The sequence below is a fragment of the Fragaria vesca genome, linkage group LG4 (assembly GCF_000184155.1).
Source record: "Fragaria vesca subsp. vesca linkage group LG4, FraVesHawaii_1.0, whole genome shotgun sequence".
NCBI lineage: Eukaryota > Viridiplantae > Streptophyta > Magnoliopsida > Rosales > Rosaceae > Fragaria > Fragaria vesca.
In genome coordinates, this window is record NC_020494.1 from 15,540,412 (window position 1) to 15,559,999 (window position 19,588).

The window sequence follows — 19,588 nt, forward strand, 5'->3', positions numbered from 1 at the left end:
ATTTTCTGGGTGTGATATAAGATTTATTTTCTATTCATTACTTTGAAGGTTCAACATAACCAACATGAAGACCCGGAGAAATATGGTTGCCTGTTGGTTTCAACTTCATATTTTGAGAGGACAACAACTCCAAGTCTTCAAACAGATTTGCAGAATGAGAATCTAGTTGATAGAGACATAGGTTTCTATATTGGTATGGGCCCCAAAGGTGTTTGGCAAAGCATACGGGCGTTGCTTCCATTGTCAGTTGTTCCAAAATTGTTTCAAGATGATTATATTGCATTGGAAGTTACACTGAAAAATGGCAAGAAACATGCTATTTTCAGGGGTCTTGCAACAGTTGTAAATGAGACTGATATTAAGCTGAAAATTTCAGTATGTGGTGCTTCTCGGATTCAAGCTTATGATTCCTCTTCTGGAACAAGTGAAAACATAAATCGCCCCAGGATTGATGTCTCTGCCATAAACCCTGGAGGTTCATTTGTTTTACCTTGGAAAAGTACAGCAAGTAATTCTGACCGATGCTTACAAATTTGCCCTTCTGTTGATCATCCTCAGCGTCCATACTCTTGGGGTTCTGTTGTTTCGGTGGGATCTGGTTATGCATCTGGAAAGGACTTGACGGTTATGGATCAGGTTTCACTTTCAAGAGAGTATACTTCAAAGCAAGAAAATAAGATGCCTAATGTTAGTTTCCAATTAAATCAGCTTGAGAAGAAAGATATACTTTTGTGTTGCACTAGTACAATAAATAAGCAACTTTGGCTTAGTGTTGGGGCAGATGCCTCAGTGCTTCATACTGAACTCAATGCACCTGTTTATGATTGGAGAATTTCTGTCAACTCTCCTATGAAGTTAGAAAACAGACTTCCCTGTCCCGCTGAATTCACAATTTGGGAAAAGATGAAAGAAGGAAAGTGTATTGAGCGCGAGAATGGTATGATCTCTTCACGTGGCGGTGTCCATATATATTCAGCGGACATTCAGAAACCGATATATCTCACCTTGTTTGTTCAAGGTGGCTGGGTCATGGAGAAGGTAATCGCTTTTGTCAAATCAAAAACGCCTCTCATATCTTGATATGATCAAGTTATTGTAGTTATTGTTTTTGCAGGGCCCCATTCTTGCTTTGAATCTTTATTCTAATGATCATGTCTCATCGTTCTGGATGGTTCACCAGAAAAGTAAAAGGTAAATGGTCCCTGAGAAAACATGTAGTTTTGTTATTTTTTAATTTGGTTTAGGGTATGGGTAAATTATTAATATTCATCACTTCTGCACCTCCCATCACCACTATGGATCCCAATATACGATTACGTGGAGGTTTTCTGTTCTAGGTTTTGAAATCATGATCTCTCATTCTGATGCAACGTTAACTTTTGATGGAATACCATTGTTTCTGAATATTTAATTAGTTAGGACGTAGGCTAATAATCGTTTTAAATTCCAGTGCTAGTGGAACACGATTATCTTGGCTATGCTTGATTGGGCATACAAGGGGGTTCTAAACTTTTTGGATATCCCTCAGCTTCTTATTCCCTCAGCAGGGTTGGAGCCAGGATACCATAGTGAGTCATATTCTTAGAATCTCAACATACATACTTTTTGTAAATGCTATCAAGCTTCTATAAAATTACTAGTTATGTAGCTCACGTGGGATTTTGCAACACTAACAATGGTCTCTGTTTTAGACACCAAATTTGGTGTGACCTTTTTGATGAGTAGCATTAAAATTTGAAATATGTACTGAATCACTAGACAGGCTCTTCATTTCCTCCAAAAAAAATTACATAATGTAATTGGTACAATTTTTCCTCTACTCGTGTATGTACATTTATGTAAGATTCAGGATGATGTCTCCATTGATGTCTGAGTTTAGTACTTGTTGGTATAACACATTTCTTGAAGCTCATATTGTCAAAGCTTGTTAGGTTATCATAAACATGACCTCCATTACCATCATATTTGTAGGAGATTGCGAGTGAGTATTGAACGTGACATGGGAGGGACCACTGCGGCACCCAAAATCATAAGGTTTTTTGTTCCTTATTGGATCATTAATGATTCTTCTATTCCTTTGGCGTACCGAGTGGTGGAAGTGGAGCCTTTGGACAATGCAGATCCAGATTCCCCGATTGTTTCTAGAGCAGTCAAGTCTGCAAAAACAGCCTTAAAAAGTCCTACATACTCTATGGAAAGGAAGCATTCTGTTGCAAGGAGAAACATTCAAGTACTTGATGTTATTGAGGATACTAGTCCTGTTCCTAACATGCTTTCTACGCAAGACTACACAAGCCGCAGTGGTGCTATGCTGTTTTCATCTCAGAAAGATGTGTATCCGTCCTCTCGAGTTGGCCTCTCTGTTGCAATTTGCCATTCAGAAGTCTACAGTTCTGGAATTTCCCTTCATGAGCTCGAAAAGAAGGTATTTTGATATATATATATATATATATATATATATTAATTTGGTATTATATGGGGCACTGATTCTAGTTTGTTTTTCTTTCCCAGGAACGGCTTGATGTAAAAGCATTCAGTTCAGATGGATCTTATTACATGCTATCAGCGCGGTTGAACATGACCTCGGACAGAACAAAGGTTGAATATTGATATCTTCTGACTTACAATTCTTTTATTATTTTTCGGGGAAATGCAAGGATGTGAAACCAAGCCAACCAAAACCAAATTAGTCTGGTGAATATTTTCACTAGATCTGTTATATAGAAAATTAGATGAAGCGTAATCAAATTACGAAAACATGAAGATAAATATCCTGGTCATGCCATCACCATGTTTACAAGAACTGTGGAAGTGTTTAGGCTCTATGTCTCCCTTATGTATCTTTCTTCGGTTAATAATAATCAATGCAAGGGATCTAGCTAAGCCTAGGTACTCTGCGTTATCAAAAAGAAAACTGGAGAAGTGCTTGCGAGAGGGCCTTACTAGAATTTATTTCTCTAATTCTATTTATTTGTGCATATTTTTATATAGAAAAAGAAACTGAAAACCGTGGTTAAATTTTCAGGTTGTGCACTTCCAACCCCACACATTGTTCGTGAATAGAGTTGGTTACAGCCTGTGCTTGCAGCAGTGTGATTCTCAGGCAGTGACATGGATTCATCCCACTGATTCTCCAAAACCCTTCTGTTGGCAGTCTGGTTCCAAAGTTGAAAGGTTGAAGGTCAGTGATGTCTAATAATTATGCTATCCACTTGATTCTACATGTGTAAAATACATTGTCTGACTTCTAGATGAGGTTTAATTCTGTTTTCAGCTGCGGGTGGATGGTTACAAATGGAGTACACCATTTAGTGTTTGTAATGAAGGTATCATGCGTGTTTGCTTGAGGAAAGATACTGGAAATGATCAACTGCTGTTACGAGTTGGAGTGAGAAGTGGAGCAAAGAACTCAAGCCTAGAAGTTATTTTCCGTCCGAACTCTATCTTGAGTCCTTACAGGTAACAGTTTATTATGACTATGAAACTTTGCATTTCACTTTTAAATATTAGATTATTAGGTGAAGTGCTTGAATGATGCCATGTTTTATCAGAAATTAAGAAAAATAATTTATTTTGCCTTTTCTGTTTTGGTGAATTTTCTTGAACCACCTCATTCTCATGATATGGATGTTCTCTCATTGCAGTATCATTTTTCTGTTTTGCATGTATACATCTGTTTTGTTTTGTTTCTGGGGTTCTTTTCTGATAACTATGTTTCTACTAGCAGGATTGAAAATCGTTCCATGTTTTTACCCATTCGTATTCGGCAAGTGGATGGAACCTCTGATTCATGGACCTTTCTTCTTCCTAATTCAGCAACTTCCTTTTTATGGGAAGATCTTGGTAGAAGACGACTATTAGAAATGCTGGTAGAGGGGGCAGACCCATTGAAATCAGAGATTTATGATATTGATGAGATATCTGATCATCAACCAATTAAAGTGGGAAGTGGACCCTCTAAAGCTCTGCGTGTTACCATAATTAAAGAAGATAAAGTTAATGTTATCAAGATCAGTGACTGGATGCCAGAGAGTGAACCTACTGGAAACTTGAGTAGAAGGCATTCGTCATCCCTCTCTCAGCTTTCAAAACAGCAACAAACAGCATCGACCTCTGATTGTGAATTTCATATTATTGTTGAGTTAGCTGAGCTTGGGATATCCCTTATTGACCATACACCTGAAGAAATACTGTACCTTTCGATTCAGAATCTTCTTTTTGCATATTCAACTGGCTTGGGCTCTGGTGTCAGTAGGTAAATTTGCTTTCAATTAATACTTAGTGGTAACTTGCTTATATTTAAATTAAGAAAAGAAAACAGAAAGCAACTTGCTTAACTTATGAGTCTGCAGATACCATAATTTAGCTTTGCAGTCTGTACAATAGCATTTAGCAACAACAAAATCTGGTCCAAGCAAGGACGAGAGTTTGTTAATGTATAGTGGTCTGTATAGATGGTTAATATAATACTAGAGTAACTAGACAGTCTTTTATGGATAGAACACCTCAGGACTGGACATCTGCTAGTGTCAACAGAGAAACAAAACACTGAACAGTCTGCATGGACTCTTTGAGGTGCACATGAACTTTTACATCCCCTCATACAGATGTTTATTCCTGAAGCCTGAAAGCTTTCCATAATGAACTCACATATTTTCAAATTTTATGCTTAAATAAGTTTTCCATCTTATGCAAAATTGGTCACTGATTCGTGCTCTGTCCATATATTTAGTCTCCATAAAAGTGAATGAATTGAACATATATTATTGTTGGCTCACATACCAGTTTTGCTTTGATTTTTTTATTATTATCTTTCTATGATTGAAAGTTGGTGATTCAGGAATTTATGTTCTTGTTCTGTTTACAGGTTAAAACTTAGAATGCGTGGGATACAATTGGACAACCAATTGCCACTAACCCCAATGCCAGTTCTCTTTAGGCCACAAAGAGTTGGAGAGGAGATTGACTATATGTTGAAATTTTCCGTCACAATGCAATCCAATGGGTCACTGGATCTTTGTGTCTATCCGTATATTGGTCTCCATGTGAGTACAACTAAATTCTCATTACTGAGTGAAGGGTTTTTACTTGGTGTCCTAATAGGCTAATACTTGTATCTGCACTATTATTCAGGGACCTGAGAATTCTGCCTTTTTGATAAACATTCATGAACCTATTATTTGGCGCCTTCATGAAATGATTCAGCAGGTCAACATTAGTCGGTTGTATGATACTCAAACAACTGCTGTTTCTGTTGATCCAATCGTTGAAATTGGGTATGCAGGGACTGTTTTAGACTTGGCTTTCAAATAATTATTTTTCTATGCATGTAGTTAATTTATAACTATTGTTATTAATGATGTTGCCTTTGCAGGGTTCTTAACATATCAGAGGTTCGATTCAAAATGTCAATGACTATGTCCCCTAGTCAGCGGCCAAGAGGTGTTCTTGGATTTTGGGCATCGTTAATGACTGCATTAGGGAACACTGAGAATATGGCAGTAAGTGCTGACATTTCTTCCTCTGTTTCTTGCTTTCAAGGTCATTTGTTTCTGACCTTGATCATAGAATCTTTTGCCCAGACCCAAGTGCTTGGGAAAGTTTCTGGCTAGAAATCAGATTATTTATGTGTATCTGTGCTATTGTATATCAATATTATTTTTCATAGTATATTATGTTTAGAGATCTTGAATACAGTATGTTTACATTTGTACTCAGGTGAGGATAAATCAAAGGTTTCTTGAAAACGTGTGCATGAGGCAGAGTTCCATGATTAGTATTGCCATTTCAAACATTCAAAAGGATCTTTTAGGCCAGCCTTTACAACTGCTATCAGGTGTCGATATACTGGGTAACGCAAGTAGTGCACTTGGACATATGAGCAGGGGTGTGGCTGCCTTGTCATTTGATAAGAAGTTCATTCAAAGCCGACAAAAACAGGTTTGCTGCACATGTGTTTAATAAAAGTATATTACTTTCAGATAATTTTAGGACATTGTTTCAACTAGTTTAGCATGCACACACATATGAAAGATTATATTAAAACAACAGTAGAAGAGGTACCCTGCATAGGATTTGATACTAATAGTAAAGCACTAAATGCATTACAGGCTGCATCCATTATAGTATTTACTAAACATGATTGATGGTATTAAAACAGTAGATTCTGACGTTAGATTCTGTAATAACATCTTTCAAAGATAAGTTCAGTTCCACAGGTGGACCCTAATACTGGAGAGATATTCTCATGTGAGGGAAGGTGGTAAACTATAGAAGCAATAACCACCAAAATACATTCTGTGTTTTTATAGAACCAAAACTATAGAATAATGTTGGATAAACACAAGGAAAGTTTCTAATTGAGAGTTTCAGCTTCAACACTTCCATTCTTAGGGCAAACTAATTTGCTCCTTTTTGGAGCTTTGGCATTCAAGAAATTATCTTTAGGTGGGTTATTACATTTGGTGGAAATACTTGCAGTGATACAAGGCATATCGACTGAATTCCGAGGATTATATTATATATACTATAGAGCACAATAGGGATACTAGCATTACAACATTTTAAACTTAATTATGTGGTTATTAGTCATGTCATAGAACTGTGTGTCTGTATTATAATTAGACTCGTCTTGGTGTTATGAGCAGGGAGCATATTTTTTAGTTTATCATTTTCCTGTTATTTGTTCTTATGCTGTCTGGCTCATGGGAAAAGTCAATGCCATTGGGTTGTAATTTTGCATCTATTGCTCGTTGCAATTCCTTTAGGGGCGAAATCTCAGTATTTTAATTGTATAAAGTTTAATCTTGGCAGGAAAGCAAGGGTGTAGAGGACTTGGGTGATGTTATTAGAGAAGGTGGTGGAGCATTGGCAAAAGGGTTCTTCAGAGGGGTCACTGGCATATTGACAAAACCACTTGAGGGTGCTAAATCTTCTGGCGTCGAGGGATTTGTTCAAGGTGTTGGGAAAGGATTAATTGGTGCAGCTGCACAACCGGTGAGCGGGGTTCTGGATCTTTTGTCAAAGACTACTGAAGGTGCTAATGCAATGAGAATGAAGATAGCAGCAGCTATAACTTCTGAAGACCAACTCCTTCGTAGGCGACTGCCGCGTGTCATTAGCGGTGATAATTTACTTAAACCATATGAGGATTACAAAGCACAAGGACAGGTACTAGTTCTTGACTGGCTTTGATCTCCGATGTTATGCATTGCATGATCTGGAAAGTCAAGGAACGAAATTCTTTGTTTTGGATACCCAGCTTGGGGGTTTGTTGGGTAATGTTCTGTTGTGATCAGTGACTGAACTGAATTTTTTGTTTTGTGATGAAGGTTATATTGCAGCTGGCAGAATCAGGTTCATTTTTTCTCCAGGTTGATCTATTTAAAGTACGTGGAAAGTTTGCGTTATCTGATGCCTATGAAGATCACTTTTTAATCCGCAAAGGAAAAGTTCTTATGGTCACTCACCGAAGAGTGCTACTGCTGCAAGTAAATATCATAATTTTTAATGCTATTAATCCTTTCCTACTGGCTTGCTATTCACACCATACTGAAGCTATTCACACCACACTGAAGCTATTCACAGTTTCACACCACACTGACGCTCTTTCTTTTGGTCTCCAGCAACCCTTCAACACTATTTCTCAAAAGAAGTTCAACCCAGCTAGGGATCCCTGTTCGGTATTGTGGGATGTACTTTGGGATGACCTGGTGACAATGGAACTGGCATTTGGAAAAAAAGACCACCCAAAAGCTCCACATTCGCAGCTCATTCTTTATTTACGTGATAGATCGACTGAGATGAGGGAGCAAACTCGTGTAATAAAGTGCATCCGTGACAGGCCCCAGGCTTTTGAAGTGTACACCTCAATTGAACGAGCAATGAGCATTTATGGACCACACAAAACAAAGGTTAGATCCTGATGCTATAACTTTGAGCTATGAACTGCGACATAGTGACAATCAACTATAGTCTTTGTTCTCTGTCCAAGTTCACCACAGAATGCTAAATTATCCAGAAAAGGAAAAGTAAAATGGAACAGAGAAATTTATAATTCTTCAATGGCCTTTTCTTGAAGATTTGTCAAAAATGAAATTTTCTAAAACGGAGAATTTAACCAAGCGTAATTATCTGGTGTGTTGTATATATTATTGTAGCTGATAAGGACTAATCTGTTAAAACTCATGACAGCCTGCAATGCATCACACAAACTCAGGCCCTGCATTACATCTCATAACTGATGTTTCACTAATCGGATCCTCCTCTTTGCAATATTATGCAGGAAAGGTCCATAAAGAGTGTGACAAAGCCATATTCACCGCTTGCTAACAGCACCGGTGCTGAAGTTAATCCAAAAGAAGGGCTTAGCGCTTTGTCACCCCGACCAATGCCGCTTCCTCCTAGTTCCATCTTTGGCAGAAGCGCCAACTGAGCTTCAAAGTCATTTCTCATTTGGGGGAAATATGCTTTTTGGCTACCACAGGATCCAAATTAATAGCGTTTCTTTATCCAGCATCTGAGTCTGGTAGGTATCCTTTTGTTATTGGTTAAATGATCATTCCAGTTAATTTATTTGATTTTTTTATATAATCCACTCTTTGATAAAAGATCTATAATTCTAACTTCTCCCAGATCTCTGTCTTTACGGGAACTGAAGAATGAAGCAGTTATGATGTAAGAGCTCATCTGAGGCTTAGTAAACATTGATATGCGACCATGTGATCGCAAACTTGTACAGGTTTTGACATTCCATGTGTATATAGTTGTAGAGTAGTCGATATATACACACAACTTTACTGAAGGCAGTCAGCTAAAATAGATCTGCACACGTTGCAGATCAGCTCCTTGTGAACACGATGCAATATTATTGACAGATAGGGTTAGGAGGTAAATCCGTAGATGTTACACATAGTTTTGTTGACAATGTATGAATTGGTTTTACAGCAGAAGTTTCATCAATTCAATCAAGAGCGGGGTTACCTAGTTTTGTTGACAATGTATGAATTGGTTTTACAGCAGAAGTTTCATCAATTCAATCAAGAGCGGGGTGCTAACTCACCCTCCATCCAACACCACCGAGTTCACCTTAACCCATAACCAAATGGAGTAAATCCCAGAAGAGTAATAGTGTTCCATTAATATGCCAAGGAAAATTATTGTTAGCATCATAACATATGAAAATGGTCACCAACATTTTCAATACTGCATTACCGTTCTCTTGCATATAGTCACTACGTACATGATGCATATATAACCGTTACAAGAGGTATTTGTTTTTGATCTCCATCTCACATCAAACTTCTTAGTTGCTTGGAATCTCAAGTCTCTAATTAGGGATGTCAAGGCTCTTGCGACTCTTTTAATAGTATCTCCTTCTCGCATACAATAAGAGAAGCAAACCTTTCGGCTGAGGCCCTTGCGTCGATTGCTCATTTCTTGGATGCTCCGGTGACTTGGTGTGGTAGTCTTTCCCCTCAAGCTCAAATGGCCCTTCTGCTGGACTCGTCCCATGTTGCCATATTGGTCGCCTAAATGAAAATGCTAGTTATCTAAACGAAGGCAAACATGTGAGTAAATGTAGTTCACCAGTGAACTTATTCAGCAGGAAACTCATTCAAAGATTCAAGATTCAAACCTACTCACGGTACGTATTGATGATACATTGATACGGTATTACTGTTCTGAAGGAGTTGGAAGAAGAGGAATATTTAGGGTCTGTTCGGTATCGTATTTAAAAACCATTTCTAAAAATTATATTTGAAAAATAAAAATGAGGAAACGAATTTATAATTTTAAGATTTGAGAGTATGTCCGGTAGCTATTTGTTCGAAATCGAATTTGAACAATGTTATTCCAAACCGAATAAAATATTTATAAACAATGCAATTGAAAGAAAACCCCACTACGACACTACCACTGTTCTTTATTCTTCCTCTCTCAATTTTGTCTTGCTCACTGTATCTTAGTTCTAAACATGGAGATTATTCAAACCAGAGCTTCTTCTTTGCAGCTCTTCAAGCTTTTATATGGGCAATTTCAAAAATAGGTGCATGTTTATAATACTACTCCCCACAGAATCATTGACGAAACATCTTCTCCATAATATATATGAATTAATTGGGCGTAAGTTGCTGCAAAATCAAAAAATCAAGCAGGTCCATCCATGGGGGATCTACATATTTTGCAACCAATCTATGCATATTCATACAACCCAAATATGTTTGCTTGTAGATCTTAAAAGTAAAAAGGAAGATATGATATAGAAGTGCGCTGATTTGCAGAGATTAGACTTGTAGGGAAAGAGAGGAAGGAAGAAGATGGCAGCTATTGAAAGGAGCCCAGTCTATCGCGCCTTTTATCAATTCATCTCCGTGTTTTCAAAAACAGTGAAAACATCAAATGTACAGAGTAATTGGGTTATCGTTTTGGGAAAACCATTTTCCGTATTTTCCTAATCAAAGCCACCGAACACATATTCACCTGTTTTTGGTTTTTGAAAATGGAAAACTCATTTTGAAATCCCTTACCGAACGGGCCCTTACTTTTCCTCTTCTTTTTTTCACCTCGAAATTGTAAATGGAAATGAAAAGACTTCTTCGGTAAATAAGCCAGCCACGTGTACGGTACCGATGCTACACTATATTATTTTCCCGCTAAACTAAAACCCTAAAGCAAAGCAGGGTCTGATCACTTGGCTTCAAAGACCTCAAATTTCTTTGTGCTCTCTATTTCCTCTCAATTCTCTCTGGGCTCTTCTTCCGAAAAAAGCCCTAAACGTGGTTTCAGGTTTGGCACCAACCCTCAATTTCATGTCTTTATTCTATCTGAAGCAACATAACTCAAATGTGTTTTGGCCGTACGCAATGTTGGCTTCTTCTAGCTTGTACTTGTGCTTTTAGTCTTGTTATTGTCTGTTCCGATCTTACTTAGTTTGTCATCTGATGTCTACAAAGTTACCTACTTGATTCATAGTTCTGCTCTATTTTCTGTTAGATTCATGTATCCGTTATTAAGTTTTGACATCTGTGGGTGAGTAAAGGTTGTATTTTTACCGATTTGAGTTTGGTATATTTTGATGGGTAGTCTTGATTTGCACCAAGATTGATTTTCTTGTGTAGTTGAACTTTGTGACGCAAGATAAACAGAACAATGTGTGGGTTGATGTGGAGCTAAATAATTTTGTATGATAGATATGCCTAGAGGAGTTCCTGGATCTGGAAAGCCTGGAATTACTTATGATGAGCAAAATGCTGCAAGGGAGTTTGCAAATATGGCTTGTTCATCTGAAGACTTTCCACCTCAGATGGTTGAAGATGAAAATTTCGGACGCTTTCTACAGACGCTGAACCCACAGTTCAAGCTCAGTTTCAAGAAGGTGGGGACTGAATGCATGAAAGTTTACAAGGAAAGGAAAGAAGAAACCAAGAAATTCCTGGTGAACTTTGATGGAAGGATTAGCCTCTCCATGGACATACTGAGGCACGAAAGTGGCCGTTGGGATACATTTAATTGTGAGGATTACTTATGCCTTTATGCACACTTTATTGATGAGAATTGGAAACTGAAGAAGTGGGTTCTTAATTTCCGGTCTCTTTGGGGTTCTTGTGAGTCTGATGATTACATTCCTGAAGGTGATGATGGGGGCATGTTTAAGTTGCTTCAAGATTGGGGAATTGAGAACAAGATATCCACTTTCACTAGGAATGATGAGGATTCCGATGATTCATTAGTTAAGTGTGTGAAAAGTCACATCCAAGACAAGAATCTCCAACTCAATGGTCAGCTGTTTCGTGTGCATTGTCTTGCGGACATGATCAAGACAATGGTGGAGGATGTGTTTGAAATGATTAAAGATATCATTGACAAAGTTCGTGAGCTGTATTCTTTTGGGAGGTCATTACCGCTGTGGTATCTCACAACTTCCCACCTAAAAGGAGCTCTGCAGCTATGGACTATGGGAGAATTCTCTTCAGAAGATGTGATCAATAGTTATAATGTACCACCCCCTGAGGAATGGAAGAAAGTTGAAGGTGTTTGTTTGATTGTTGACAAGATATATGAAGTATTAAATGTATTGTTTGAAACAAAGCATCTGACATCTAATATTTATCTCTATCACCTTGATGAGCTTCGTGAAATTCTGACGCAATTTTCCACCGACTCTTGTGAGTTCGTTGCAACATTAGCCAAGGACATGTTGAAGAAGTTTGACAAGTACTGGGATGACATGTTCTTTCTGTTGGCCATATCTGCAGTGCTGGATCCTCGGTTTAAGATGAAATACATAGACTTTGTTTGTTCAAAAGTCAAGGGTATGGAAGGAAACTCACAAGCTGCGGCTGTTTTTGTGGCTATGAACAAACTGTTTGATGAATATGAGATTCGCTTCCCTGAGAAAGATAAATTTATAAGTGAACCTGCTTCTGATTCTGATTCTGATTCTGATTATGATTCAGAAGGAGAGGTCCCTGCTGCTGGAAATGCAAATTATACCTTTAGTGTGATGAAGAAGTATGAAGAATTCCTCCAGTTAAGTGATCTACCTGCAAAGAAAACAGACTTGCATTGCTATCTGGAACAGCCTGTCTTACCTTGGAGTCAGGATTTCGATGCCTTGACTTGGTGGAGCACCGCTGGTGCTAAGTATCCTACCCTTTCCAGGATGGCACGTGATTTCTTGGCTATTCCTGTTTCTGTTGCCTCTTCATTTGAGGCGTTTTATACTGAAGCAAGGCCAGCTGATGCACGTGTTGTTTGCTTGAAGCCAGAGTTGATGAATGCCTTAGTGTGTTCTCGAAGCTGGTATTCTAAGCACTGAAAGATGTAAGGTATTCAATACTAGTTTTTTTTTCCCTCTTTTTCTTTTGTACTTGATTTTTTACTCTATATTCTTTAGGTTGAATTCTCATAAGATTGTTATCTTTTCTTTTATGTAGTGTGGAGGCAGATACATTTTTGGCCTGGTGCTCTTGCAGCTTATTAACATCTCTCTTCTTGGAGGCTCTGGGTATCAAATTCGTTGAAGTATGGACAGTTTGTCAGGATGATCAAGTTGATTACCCTTTCGTATGGATATGTTCCTCTAGGTACTGCCCTTTTTATTGATGTGTGGACAATTTTGATATATGAAGATTTACATTTTCCTTACAGCCTCTGTATGTCATGATCTTGACATTATGCCAAATAGAATTGCAGTCTTGTTTATTTTGATTTCATCATATTCTTACAGCTGTTCTTATACAAAGTGGGAAATGAGGCAATGTGTTGGTCAATGCTTAATGTCATGCTCTATGTGACAGCAACAGAAGCTACCAGCTAAATATTATATCTCTTTTGATCGTCTAAACAGAGAGAACTGGCTTCAGAGGCTGAGCTTGAGACTTGGTTCATTATTGGTCCAGAGGTTAATCAAGGACTTTCTTGTAATTTTAGTTGACCTAAATTACTGATTAAGACTTAAACACCCTACATAATGACTCATCACTCATTCTATTATGCCTGCCTCCAGTCTGTTCAGAACTATATCCCCCTTTTGGTTTGCAGATACATCTTCCCCATAGGTTTATCTTTCCCCACAAAATTTGATTGATGAAGAATCCCAAACCAAGATACACCATATGAGGAGGTCAAACAAGAAGTTCTGGTATGAGGGTAAGATGACTTTGTGTGGAAAACATGTCATCTCTCTGATGGAGAGATGTTCAGATCTACACCAACATCCTCAATCTCAGAAGAGATGTTATGTTTTCTTCATTTTGTTATCTTGGATTTCATATACATCTATCTGTGTATAGCAATCTGATTGCAGGTACCAAATAACATTTTTTTTTTCTTCCAATTGCGAAATTTTAGATTTGTTATTTTGCTGATGGCCACGGAGAATTGAATTAGGGTTTTCATATTTTAGAAAAATTGAATCAATTAGGGTATCTCGAAAATTTCATGATAGGGACTAAGAATTAGAGTTTAATTCTTAAAAAAAATAAATTTAAAAAAAAAAAAAAAAAAAAAAAAAAGACAAATTGAATTGAGTTCGAGAGAAATAGTAATATTTACTGAAAATGGAAGAACTGTTGGGCTCAGATTGTTTTTGGGCCACTGGGGTGTTATCTTAATTCTTAATCCAGGGGAATATAACACGCCTGGCCTTATAATTGAAGCTCAAAACGAACGAACTCAAAACCCTACAGTGCGCCTCTCGTCGGCTCTCTTGCTCTGCGCGCGTCTCTTTGGTTGTGCGACTGTTCTCAACATCTCAATGGCTTCAGGAGGAAGGAGGGGAAGTCATTTTCATCTCTTTGATTCTTTTCTCTTTTTGTTGTGCATTTCCAACTCAAATGCTTGCCTGATTTGCCTCCTTTTATGCAAACTGGTATCTCTATGAAATTGTTTTGGGTTTCCTAATTTTTGTATTTGTTCTCCTTTTATCATACTGGGTTTTGTAGCTCTATGATTTTGGATGACGAAAATCACCGTATTGTGATACAGATTGTCAATTTCGTGTATTGATTTGGTGAATGATAAAATTTGGTGCAGGATGAGAATGAGGCAATACCTGTGCTTGAGGTGGATGTTATCCAGTTGCAACGCGAGCATCAAACTTTGGTTACTGATGCTCAGTTCCACCATTGGGCTGTTCTGGATTTGAATGACCGTCACCAGGTGGCGGTCCTCCAAAACCCGGTGACGGTCCTCCAAAACCCGGTGGCGGTCCTCAACGGCCACCAGGTTCTTGAGGACCGCCACCAGTTCTTATGGACCGCCACCAGGTTCTTGAGGACCACCACCAGGTTTTGGAGGACCGCCATCACGTTTTGGAGAACCGCCATCAGGTTTTGGAAGACCGCAATGAGGAGATGGCTGATGAACATCGCTGCCTTTAAGTACATCAGCATTGGTCTTCTGTTCATCTTGTTACTGGTATGTTTTTAAGAGAAATTTAGAAAACTAACTACTTTTTAAGAGTGAAAATGATTATTAACCTATTTTTAAAGAACTTTGAAATCTAACCATTTTACAACGTGAAATGACATGATTACCCAAAACACAGAATTTTAATGGAAACATAGCTGTGCCTGGAAGCTTCAAGTTCCTCTTAATTGCATCTCTTAAACCCATATAGCTTGATGATTAAAACTCAGAAGCATTAGGATTCCGGATTCTCACTATGATATAGCTTAGTACAACACCACATATATATATTCCCTCCATAATATAGCTGGGTATCCACTAAGGCAATGACAAACCCAAAACCCTTCAACCGTACTGAAGTCACAATTTTCTTTATGTTGAGTTCATATGGCATCTGGCTTCAAAATCCTGGTGTTCGATGAGTGTATCAAAATACAAATTTTTTTTTTTCTTGAGGGGATGGAGTCGAGTCTTGAGGTTGGTTCATTGTCGGCTTATTCCTTGGTGTTAGAGGTACGCAATAGCAGTTGTAGAAATTGTAAGTGATCATACATAGCAATTATGATTCATTGATTCTCGTTGTGCCTGTTGTCAAACTCATTCTTCTCTGCTACCAAATTCATCCCTAAATCAAACCCTAATCCTCTTCTTCCCAATGACCCTGGTAAACGGATGGCTCAACTGCACATTATATGTTGAAAAGTCTGTTCACATATGCCCTCTGTCTCCCATTCTTGGTAGTCACCATTAATGTCATCAATGGTCTTTATCTGCTTTCTGCTATTGCTAGTTTTTCAACGACGTCAAATTTTTCTGCTATTCCAGTGAAGCTTTCTCTCTTTTAATCAATACAATTGTGTTTTTGGATAGTCATGTTTTTTTACACTCAAAAAAGTTATGTCAAACTCTTAAGAAAAAGAGGTTAATAATCAATTTCACACCAAAAATGTGGTTATTTTTCTAAATTTCTCATGTTTTAATTTGAATTTGATTGTCAAATCGAATTGAATTATTGAACCAACTTATTAAATTTTGAGATGTCTTTTTGATGGGACATGTTTGCAGGAGCGCATTTCCCATTTTGATGTTCATATATCCGGTTCACTTGTGGTTGTGGTGGTATGTATCATTTGTTTTTTCAAAATTGAATTAAATTAAATTTTGGAATTGACTTGAATTGAATCTTATATATCTGAATCAATTAATTCTTGTTTATTTACAAGTTTCCATCATCTATCTTATCCGTCGCAACTGGTACTCTCATATCCCATATGATAAAAAAATTTGCCAAGAATTTTTGACATATCACTTATGATAAAAAAAAATAATTAAAAATAAAAAAAAAAAAAACGTGGTTATTGACATATCCAATAGTCTATCTAGGTCTCCTTTTTTGAGCTTTGTTACTAATTTTAGTACTTTACATATTATACCCTATATTACTAAACCTTTGTTGTCTACTCTTCTCATCTTCGTACTCCCCTAGTCCCTCTTATCAGCTGTTAACTCTCAGTTTTTATTCCATCTTATCAAATGATTAGCGTAATATTCCTGGTAGTCAGTTCATATGATTTGTTTTGGTGAAGATTTCATGGTGGCCACTGTTGTATTTAACTTGTTAATAGTTCCATCTATAGCATTAGTTACATTGGTTACATCTCTAGCATCTGGATAAAGGAATTCATGTATTTTTTTTATAAAAAAAATTAACATTGGCTATACTTTATATGCTTTTAAGTGTTGAATTTGCAATTTTAGTTGTTTATAAATCAAAAACTTCCAAGGGACTCCTGAACAACTAACAAAATAAATAAATAAAACACAATGGGCATGGCTCGTAAGCGTCTTAGTTACTCTGTCGGTACCTCCTCTCTTTTTTCTTTTCTCGCTAGAGTGATAATATATTGCTCCGCTTTTATAAGAGCTAAGAACAGTAGCGCGTAGCAAGCCTGCAACAGAGCTAAGGTCCATGGATTCTCAGCATAAGAACTTATTTTCTTTGCGTCCACTGTATAACCCCAAATAAAAACCAAAACAATCCCTATCCGCATGAGCACCCTTCTTTGCCATGAAATCCTTGATGCCACCTCTGCCTCAGCTTTCACAGCTGTGTTCGAAGAACAGTCCAATCCCCTTCTTCGCCATGAAGTCCTTGATGCCACCTCTGCCTCAGCTTTCACAGCTGTGTTTGAAGAACTTGATGCTTCATCTACCTCATCTATAGCATCCACTCTCGGCTCCCATACTGTATAATCTCCCCGACGTTGCACATTTGGTTGAACACTATCGCCAGAATTTGAGGCCATGCTTGATAATCGTTGGTTGAACAAGTGATAATTGTTGGTCGTTGGTCGGAGAAAGAGTGTTTCTTGTTGATATCTGAGGGATTCTTCTCCTCTTTGGACGTATTTATAGAACATGGAATGAGTACCAACTGGATCAGTAAATCTAACCAAACTAGGAATAAAAACTATGGAATTGGATCTTACCTAAAAAGAAGTCATGTTACCTAAATACACGAGGCAAATTCAACTTTATGTGAAGTGCTTTGGGTTTAGGGTTCTCATCTATACGCTTTTCATTGTCAAACTGAATAAGATGAGAAGTATGCATGGTCTCCAATTCAACATGCCAGCAGAGGAACTAATAGAGTTGTACATTCTTAATTAAGTTCTGCTTTAGAAAATTTATGCACAACAAAGAGGTGAAACGCACTTAATTTACACAATTATACCGCGGTGAACTTACTCATAACGAATGCAAAGCTGAATCTTGATAGATTTGGAACACGTAGTCCTATTGAGTTTTCTGAGAAACTGACAAAGCTGTAAGAATAATAGGACTCTAGCACTGTCTGAAACATGCAGTTGTACTCGGATTGTTAAAGGATTTATTCAACAAGAAATAGGAATTAATTATATTCTAGGGAAAATTCCCACAAGCCCTAAATTTAGACATTTTTTTCCTACTAACAAAATAAGATTCTAAAATTCACATCAACCCAATAAACTCTTAGGTACTATTCCCACTAACAAAATTTTTGACTTTTCATATTTTTTTCGTGACCAAATTACCCTCCTCTATTATCTTCCTCTCCAATTGACTTCACCTCTCTCATCCCATGTTCAGATCTGTTTTACTCTCTCTCTCCTTCTCCACATTCGGTCCTTTCGCTACCAACTTCGGCCCAACCTCCGCCTCATGCACCTCGCCGCTGGTGTTGTTATTTGCCTTGGAAGTCATTGTCGTCGTCACCGATGCTCGCCGGGTTTGTTCCTGAAAATCGGAGCAGCTCCGTCGCACACGGCGCAGGCGAAAATCCCACGGTTTCAGAAGCCTCCCTTACCGTCGCCGAAGCCAGGGAACACGAGCCGCTTCACCATCGCGCCGGTGGCGACGACGACGGTGTAGGCCTCAACGGTTTTCGCATCGGTGTAGATCTTAAACGGCGTCTAAGTCCCGACCACGACGACTGGCTCCGACAGCAATCCATGAGCTCCATGCCGAGGATCCCATCCGAAAACCCCGGGAAATTCTCGACGTCGGAGGTGGTGGTGAGCTGGCCGTCGGGGTTGGTAGCGGTGATCTTCTGCCTTGGGTGCAGAAAGTAATTTGGAGGACTTTGCCTGAAACTTTTGGTTGTAAGGTAAGTACTACTGTGTTGGTTTTTGGTCATGGTATTTGATTCAGAAATAGAGTTATGGTTGATATTAGATTTTGAATTGGTGAAGGGTAGAGAACCCATTAATTCATGATACTCAGCAAAGTGACAAGGACTCATGGAGATAAAATATGGTCTTATAATATTCAATGCTAATGCTGATGGAGATTTTTTTTGCAGAGGCGGAGCATATATTGGTTGCTTTGTGTTGAATGCAGCAGAGCAAAATATATTGGTGTGGTTGTTGTTGGTGAGGGGTTTGGTGGTGGAGAAAACGCAGGTCGTCTGCTCCTACTGCCCCTAGTATACCCCCTACTGCACCCACTAGATCACCAGACAGACCTCCTACTGCCCTAAGTAAACCCTCCTACTGCCTTGAGTAGACCTTCCTACTGCCCTCAGTAGACCCCTAGACAGACCTCTTACTGACCCCAGTAGACCTCTGGACAGACCTCCTACTGCCCCTAGTAGACCCTCATACTGCCCCCATTAGACCCCTGGACAGACCTCCTACTGCCCCCAGTAGACCCCTGGACAGACCTCCTACTGACCCTAGCAGACCCCTGGACAGACCTCCTACTGCCTCCAGTAGATCTCCTATCTTTCGTTGAAGCCGGTCAACGGTCACCGGAGCCCGGTCAACGTCATTGGTATATGGAAAATGTATGGAAAATGTTTCTAGGCCTTAATAAGGTCTAAGATTTATGGCCTTAATCCTAGGTGGCATGCTAAATCACCTATCCATATCATCAAATAAAAAAATCATGTTATGTCATTTTTAAGTAAAATACAATCTTATCCTTTCATATATAATAGCTCTAGATTATTTTGTTTTTATTCTATAAAAATATGTTTTTAAGCCATTTTTTTCATTACTTGTGCTTAAATTTAAAATGTGAAATATATATATATATATATATTTGTTTTACAAAAAAAAAAAAATACATATACATAATTTTTTTCAAGGAGAAAATTATACATATATATATATCTATATATTTGTCCAAAAAATCT

General features: G+C 38.1%; 1 pseudogene across 1 annotated transcript in view; it reads left to right on the top strand.

Annotated features, from left to right (window-relative positions):
* The window catches only part of LOC101300341, a 68,607-nt pseudogene that overhangs the window by 26,321 nt on the left and 22,698 nt on the right, over positions 1-19,588 (top strand). Inside the window, exons 48-68 of the transcript XR_184582.1 lie at positions 49-1,038; positions 1,115-1,191; positions 1,972-2,425; positions 2,512-2,598; positions 3,026-3,181; positions 3,275-3,459; positions 3,728-4,255; positions 4,868-5,045; positions 5,134-5,276; positions 5,375-5,501; positions 5,719-5,940; positions 6,814-7,170; positions 7,332-7,490; positions 7,626-7,913; positions 8,285-8,423; positions 11,193-12,804; positions 12,939-13,068; positions 13,352-13,405; positions 14,539-14,922; positions 15,979-16,032; positions 18,153-18,520. The product of XR_184582.1 is annotated as an uncharacterized LOC101300341 (transcript). The remainder of the gene's footprint in view (positions 1-48; positions 1,039-1,114; positions 1,192-1,971; positions 2,426-2,511; positions 2,599-3,025; positions 3,182-3,274; positions 3,460-3,727; positions 4,256-4,867; positions 5,046-5,133; positions 5,277-5,374; positions 5,502-5,718; positions 5,941-6,813; positions 7,171-7,331; positions 7,491-7,625; positions 7,914-8,284; positions 8,424-11,192; positions 12,805-12,938; positions 13,069-13,351; positions 13,406-14,538; positions 14,923-15,978; positions 16,033-18,152; positions 18,521-19,588) is intronic.